The sequence below is a fragment of the Cervus elaphus genome, chromosome 11 (genome assembly GCF_910594005.1).
Source record: "Cervus elaphus chromosome 11, mCerEla1.1, whole genome shotgun sequence".
NCBI classification, from domain to species: domain Eukaryota; kingdom Metazoa; phylum Chordata; class Mammalia; order Artiodactyla; family Cervidae; genus Cervus; species Cervus elaphus.
The window spans coordinates 77,111,511-77,119,859 of record NC_057825.1 but is presented as its reverse complement, the minus strand read 5'-3'; the positions used below and the strand labels follow the sequence as shown (position 1 = coordinate 77,119,859).

Genomic DNA, 8,349 nt, shown 5'->3' with positions numbered 1-8,349 from the left:
ATTTATTTTTTATGCAGTGAGGATACTAGCCCTCTGTTGTGCCTTGTAAAGTGTTAGTCTGAGTTGTGTCCGACTCTTTGCAACCCCACTGACTGTAGCCCACTGGGCTTCTCTGTCCGTGGGGTTTTCCAGACAAGAATATTGGAGTGGGTTGCCATTTCCTCCTTCAGGGGAGCTTCTCAACCCAGGGATCAAACCCAGGTCTCCCGCATTGCAGACAGGTTGTTTACCATCTGAGCCACCAAGGAAACCCGTTTTTTTGGGAAATGCAGTCTTTATTCTTTTACTTTGTGTGTGGAATTTTTTGTTGTTATTTATCCATTCTTTTCTTTATGGTTTATGTTACTGTCTTAAGAAGTTATTGTTATCTTAAGTTCTGTATTCTGTATTTTCTTTCAGTTTTTAAGTCTTCTTCCCACATCCCAGTACATATATTTAGGTTTATGTTTCATGCTGAATTTTTTGTTGTTGTACATAGTATGAAATAAGGAATCCAGTTTTGTTTTTTTTTTAACGTAGGTTAATTGTGCCAACACCATGCCAACCCTGTCTAATACCAACTTCCCATGTGTACATGATCCATTTCTAGTTTTTGAGTTTGGTTCTGTTGTCTTTTTGTCTAACCCTATGCAAATATGTTAAGCTATGACACTTTTAATTACTGTAGCCCCATGAATGCTGATACTAAGCAGGTGTGTGTTGTCTTGATCTTATATAAGCCTAGTTCCTTTTAATAAAAATGGAGTTAATAAATCTACATTCTTAGCTCTTGGTAGCCTGCAAACACTTGGAGGATCTAATACTGAAACTTGCTCACCCCACCTATGAAAATTGGTGTGTTCTGTTGCATATTTACATTTTAAACTATAGCAAGGTATCACATCTATCACCCTGACCCCTACCTTCTGCTGTAAGGCTGCACCAATAAGAGTGCCCTTCCATGTTCTGTTGGAGCTTAAAGCAAAGGAAAATTAATAATTGTCATTTGCAATTTTTGATATTTTGAGCATCATGGATTTTTGCATTCATTTTATTCTTTTAAATGTTGCATTAAAATATTTCTCTTGATTACTGAAGTTTTTAGTACCCCTTATATTTTGTCTCCAAGGCAAGTACCTCACTTGCTTCATCTTAGTCCCAGCTGATAAATACATTTATTAATTCCTGAACCTTTGAACTGACTGTCTCTAGACCGTTTTCCTGGTTAAAGACAGACATTACCACAGAGGGATATCTCTCTATTGGTCCCCTTTAGCATAGATCAATTTTTTTTTGTTTTCTGGGGCACTTAAGAGAAATGGAGGAAAGGCTTTGCTTCCCTAAGCAGTGAGCCATCATTTAATACTTTGAAAGCAAAATGCTGACAGAAACTGCAAGTTCCAAAAAGATATCATTTATGGAAAAGCTTTAATCTATGAAATGTATTTGAAAATAATATTGTTTACATATTTTAGTGTCTATGGGGAAGGGAGAAGTATCTTAAGTCAATGGCACCTTATAGTTGCCATTGGCTAGGCAGTTGTCATGGCAGTTGCACCAGCTTGTCATAGCTGTTCACATTTTAATTCCACAGTTAGGTTTTAAGTCTTAAAAAAATTTCTATTACAATAGATATAATCCTAAGTGTTATTAAAGCATTGTTTCGTGGTTTAATTCGCACCTTTTTTTCCTTAGTCATATGTAAAGGAATGGCATGTAAAATAAAGCAAGCTTAAAAGTTGATGGAGTATGATATATAATTTATAAGCACTTTGTATAAAACATGCTGGGGGAAATGCCCATTAGTTTAGCACAGTAAGTGTTTTGGGATGTGTGAGAGTTTTATTTTCTCTTCCCTCAAAATGTTACATAAGATGTTAACGTATGTTAAATCTAGTAGGTAAAGGTGTTTGAATAAAATTTTGAGTTAAAAAGTAAAATACAGAAACTAAATGATTCAGTTTAGTCCTGGATTGCTTTCCATGAAGCAGGCACCAATTTATAAGCCCGGCAATATACAACAGTGCTCATGTTTTCTGTTTTGCCAGTATTCCAAATTGCCAGTCCTGGGGGTGTAGTAATTTGTGATTTCCTTTTTTAATTCTCATTTATTTGATTACTAGTGAGATTGAACTTTTCTCTCTCTCTTTTTTTTTTTTTTGGTAAATGTATGGCTTTTATCTAAACCTGTTTGCGTATGTTGCTTATTTTCTGTTAACACATTGACTTTTTTCTTACTAATTTGTGAGAGCTTTTTATGTTTTCAGGAGATTAGCCGTTACTCTGTTACATATGTCACAAATCATTTTCCTGAGTTCACCAGTTGCCTTTCAGTACTGCTTAAATAGGGATGTCAAAGCGTGAATGGGAGCAAACTGATCAGTTTAATCTGATACTGAAACATCCTAATTCCTGAAAAGCTACAAGCTCAAACGCATAGAATTCCACGTCCCCCCTCTTATAGCATACTACCCTGTGTCTGCTTTTTCTTAGACAGTGTTTTTTTATTTCTATGCCAGCTTTATTTTCTATATATTGTTTTAAGAATACAGTGGGGTTTATTTTTTTGTTTGTTTTACTTTTAAATAAAAATTTGAAGTAAAATTTAAATGAAAAGAGATGTTCAATTTGAGTTTTGAGAAGTCTCTTGATTTTTTTAAGTTTCAATAGTTTAGAACATTATCATTTTCTTCAACAGTTTGAACCTTCAGTTGTATACTTAGACAGTCTTTTCACATTCTGAGTAAGTATTTACATGTATTTTCTTTTACAATTTTGGCCTTTTTATTATAAATTTGTAATATAAATGAAACTATTTATAGAGTATTACTCCACTCCTAAAATCTAATGTAATATTTTCCATTATTCCCTCACAGTAGCTGATACGTAAAGTCTTTGCTTATTTGAAGGTGCCCTTTTACTATATTTTCTTGTATATACTTGTATTTTTATGAACATTCTATTTCATTACTTTGTATTGTATACCAGTATGTCATCTAAGTTATTGTTTTATTTTTTTTTATCTGATAGGGAGAGTGCTCCCTTATTAATCTATTTAAATAAAATTATTCTTCCAGATGACCTTTTTAATAATTTGGCCAAGATTTCACTACCAAGTAAAAATCCTGTAATTTTGAGTTGTTATGTGGTAGATTAATTTGGGGGTTTTTACCAGAGATGAGTTCCATTCCAGAATTAGTGCTGCATCTTTTTACATAGAAATATTTCTTAGTGCCCCAGTAAAATTTTTATCTTTTTCTCCATATGTTCTATACATTTACTAAGTTCCGTATTTTACATTTCTTACTGTATTAAGAATGAACTGTTTTTCTTCCAATTCATTTTTAATTTGTACCTTCTTAGACAACTGATTTTTAATCATTTACAAAAACCATTTCAATTTCTTATCATTTCCACCAGATGGCAGTCTTGAGCACGTCCACTTGTAAACCCGCTGAGAGCTCTGGTGACAAGAAAGGCAGTGGCTGGCAGACCTTACAAGCCCTTAAAAGTACAAGAACAAAAAGGTTTTTTGTAAACCTGAAAGAAAACGAACCCAACACTATGTAATTATAGTATTTATACTGCTATTAACCTTTAATCTTAGAGCCCATTAATGAAGGCAGAGAACTGTCGCTGTACCCTTCAAAATCATATTTTTCTCTGTCCTTGTGATAAATACCTGTGGCTTCTCGGCAGTACTTTTGCTTTTATTCCAGAGACTTTCATGGTTAAAGGCAGGCTATATTTAATAAATATCATTATTGTTTCCCTCCTCCTAAAAGCACTATTTATATCAGAAGTTACTGGATTTCTAAATGTCTATGTAAGAGCATCTTGTGACTCTTTTATGATGCCCAGAACTCATTTAAAGTATGAGGTACAGAGTTAATAGCTAATGTAAAGGGAAGTAGGTTTGTAACTGGCTTGTTCTACATGCATACACATCTTAATACCCTAAGTTAGACGCTTTTAGCTTAATTTTGGTGACTTCAAAGACCTATGTTTAGGAATATAGAAAGCAGTGAATTTCTTGATCAGACAAGGAATTGGCTCAAGTGCTTTCTCATAGATGCTTTTCCCAATGGCCCAAAGAGAGTACCTTTGGACAGCAGTACATCACCTAGGTAAGCTCCCCTTTTGTACCTTTTATTACAGTTCCATTTGCTAATTTACTTTAATCAGAGAGTAGTAAGTGACTGAACAGTAACTATGTACATTCCCTTTCTGGGAGATTTTATTTCTGCTCTGAGATTGAAAGGTCCAAAAAAAGTATAAGTATTATAAGAATGAAAAGAGCAGGTTTGGTACAATGGTATGCCAAGGTTAATTCTTGCTTTTCCAGAGAAAATTGATATAAATATCCTAGAAGGTGATATAGAAAAATTGCTGACAGATGGTAAATAATTTCTTTAGGGAAAATCGTGGAAAAGTTTCCTTTCTCAGTCCCTGATGATTCTAGGATGTAGTTACGTGAAATAGAAAATTTCTTTCATGTATTACATGGATTTATTCATATTTTGTGTGATCTCTGAGAATGAATGTTGAAATGGACTTCAAGGAATCCTATGCAGTAGTTATGCCTGGAGGTTTTGTGTAGTGTAGTGTAAAACATACCTTTAATTTTAGGGCAAAATTGAACTTGGTTAGTTCGTACCACACATTTCCAAATAGTTTTGAGTAACTAAAATTATACAAATAAATCCGTAAGTTAAATACACTGAAAGATTGGCTATGTAAAATTACTCTTGACAACCCATGTTTGTTTATGTAATATTTTTAAAGGCTTTTTCAGGATGGGACACACATGAATCTGGCAGTTAAGAATGTGTAATAGAGTATATACACTATTATAGTATATACTACACTAGTCAAATGCCTTTCAGCATCAAAAGTTTACATGTCAATGCTGATTGCATTAACACTTGGGGAGATTTCACATCAGAGAGCAACACACACAATGTTTGTCAGTTTGAGAGAGAAATATTGGCCCATAAAGCGAACTCTGAATGATTTGTAATTCCATATCCTCAAAAGTTTTAACACAGTAGTCCTGAAGAATTGTCATCTGTGTGTTCTTCAAAGAGTAATTTTGTAACAGGGCGGATCTTTAGATATGTTTTCATGAGGTCTCCACGTTGATTGCCTACGTACCAGATGGGCCTTTAGAAGCTCTGATCGGATTCTCCAGGGGCCAGAATCCACTTCGGTTTGAGGGCAGCTCGTTCTTCTTCCCGTCATTTGTGTCATGAACCCCTTGGGGCCAAACATTTAAGCACAGCTCTTACAGTGACTGGCAGTTATCTTTTCTAATTCTGTTCATTTCACTGATACATTGTGGCTTCAATTGTCTTTACCATCCAAACCTCAATTCTCCAAAGACTCTAGTTTTCTTTCTTAAAGTATACAACCCAGAACAGAACCCAATGTAGGTAGTAGAACTGTGGTCCTTTGTTCTAGTTACTGCTCTTTTGTTCTTCTATTTAACACTCAAATAATGAACTAGCTTTTCTGACATCCACATCCACATGAAAATGAGTCTTTTAGGTTATTTTTATTACTGTTAATAGTCTTTCCCCATCCTGCACTTGTGCAGTTGGTGTTTTGTTCAACCTGCTTCGCAGGACCTTCATTTATTCTAAGTTTTCTTGTGTTAGATTTATTAACCTTTTGAAATATTTTGGGAATCATCGAAGATATGTATACTATCTTATTCTTTTCAATCACCCGAAAGCTTGAAACTTGAACATTCAGTATTGAATGAAACAAGTCTGAGGACAACGACCTAGGAAACTTCTCTTTGATATGATATAAATTGACCAATGTTTTAAGCAGCATCCATTAGGTAAAAATTTTAGCAATTTACTGATTCATCCATCAGCCTGTTTCTCTCCAGGTTTGTCTGTGAGAGCATCATGGATCTTAAATTCCTTGCTGAAGTCCTGCATTTCTCAAATGTTAGTCAAGTAACTGCCCTCCAAAGTTCATGTAGTACCTGCTGATACTTGGTGAACAGTGTTCTCTTGCCAAAAGGCTTAAGAAACATTATCACTGTAAGTAAGGTTTTATTCCAGGGCCTTTCCTGGGATCAGTGTCAAGTTGTTGCCATCTTTTACCTCTTATAAAAATCGGAAAGATAGTCACCCTTTCTAATGTAAGGCCAGTACCCCCCCCCCCACTTTTATATAACTACAGTGGGTCACCTAGAAATATTCTTAGATTTCCAGGATGATTTTCTTGTTTTCCATTAGCATAAAATAGGAAATCAGTTCTTATTGGCCTTATCACTTCTGTATAATTCAATTTATTTGGAGTTTTCACTTTGACCCTATTCCCATGGGCCCATGCAAATTTATTTGTTTATTTTTGCTTATGGTGTTTCTTGCATCATTTATGTGTTTTTGAAACTCTGAACTTGTTACATTTTTTTCCTGTGTAAACTGGTGGTTCTTGTTTTGTTGTTGTTTTATTGCTTTTAGTTACGTCTCCCTTTTTATTCTGTATATATGTGATTTATCAATTTAAAAAGTATTTTAAAAGTAACCTTGATGCATCTAAAAAAAAAATCAAAATTACAACTTGGCCTCACGCCTGAGGCCAGCTGCAGCACGTGAACTGGACAGAACAGAACAGGGCCACATCGAGAAGATGCTCTTCACATCACAGACACTGGGGCCTTACCTACACAGCTTACCAGCAAGGGGAAGGAAGGTGTTCTTACCAATAAAGTCAGTGTGGTTATAGTGCAACAAATATCTGTCAGGTGACTTGAGAAAAGGAGTCCTTTATAAAGAGCTTTTTAAAAATTTATCAAAGATGCCACATGGGCCAGTAGTAACCCTGGAGCCTTATGTTTGTTCTAGGAAATGATGTAACTTCTCTCTTTATATTCTTCCCTACTTGTGTTATATCTTTGTTCCCTTAAAACTTGGGGAAAGGTAGCACTGTCGGAGTGTGGCAGAGGAGCTGAGCAGCATATAGGTGATTGCAAAAGACCAGCTTTGGCTTTCCAGCCTTGAGTTCAAGAGCCTCTCTAGGATAAACCTTTGGGTGCCCTTCTGTCTCTTGTTTTCTTGTCTCTCTCGATTACCAGGGATTCAAAAATAGCAAGTAAAAAATAACAGGGAAAAAATGCCCCAGGTACAGACAGCCTTATGTATTTCTACAGATACATGAGTTACGTGTAATGTGTGTATAGATAGTGTGTTTCTTGGCACCCGTTTCTGTACACATGCTATGTACTTCAATAAAAATTTATTTCACAAACATCTTGGCTGGTGCAGTAAAGTCCTATGTATTTACGTTTATTCACATGAAGGTTTTGTCTGTTAATGGAACACATGAAAATATTGAGTAGATGTGGTGGGTATGCTTTAGATGGTATGAACTGAAATATAGACTACGTGTTTTGTGATAAACTCAGGGAAATGGAAAGCAGAGGGGAACTTTTCAAAAGGTAGTATTTGAATCAGGGTAAGCGAAACTAATATAACAAATAGAACCAAAGCTATGGTGGTTCAAAAAATAGATTATTGCTTGCTCATATGTATCACCAGGTTGAGTGTTCCAGGTAATGGTGCTTCTTTCTTCTATGTAGTGATTCAAGTCTGAGATTTTTAATCTTGGGGCTGTATCATCACCCAGGGCCTCGTTGTTGTCTGTGTCTAACCAGCAGAAGTAGAAAGTGAGCAAGGAAAAGGCACCCCTGGGTCTTAAAAGTCTCCTTAAATTTAAAGGGCATTGAAATTTTATATATAAGGCATTGTTTTCCAAACACAATGGAATTAACATAAACATCAATAACAGAAAGATAAGGACAATATATTTAAATAATTCATATGCCAAAGAAATCATAAGAGAAATTAGAAAATATCTTGACTAGAATGAAAATAAAAGTCATAACATCAAAATTTGTGGGCTGCAGCTGAGGCAGTATTCAGAGGCAAATTTATAAATTTAAACACATTAGAATATAGTCTCAAGTTTCCAACTTAAGTAAATACAAGTGCAAGAAAATAAGAACAGAAGTCAGTGAAATAGGAAACAAGAAAAAGCAAATCAGAAGCTGACTCTTTGTAAATATCAAAGAAGTTGATAAACTTCTAACCAGGCTGATCAGGTAAAAAACAAATTATCATTGTTCGAAATGAAAGGGGAGATACCAGCATGAATCCTACAGACACTTAAAAAGGAGTATTATGAAATGATTTATGCCAATGAAATTGATGCCTTAGAGGGAACATTTGGAAATGAATGTAATTCCATGCTGGGAGTAAAATAGAAAAACCATATCATTACATTCAGAAAAAGCATTTGATGAAATTCAAGATCTATTCCTAGTAGAAATTCTCAGTAACCTACAAATAAAAG

At 34.9% G+C, this 8,349-nt stretch overlaps 1 long non-coding RNA gene across 1 annotated transcript; it reads left to right on the top strand.

Moving 5' to 3' along the window:
• Positions 1–241: 241 nt before the first annotated feature.
• LOC122703694 lies at positions 242–7,248 on the top strand. Its single transcript, XR_006343562.1, has 2 exons — positions 242–2,722; positions 3,400–7,248. It is a non-coding gene; the product is annotated as an uncharacterized LOC122703694 (long non-coding RNA).
• The last annotated feature ends 1,101 nt before the right edge of the window (positions 7,249–8,349 follow it).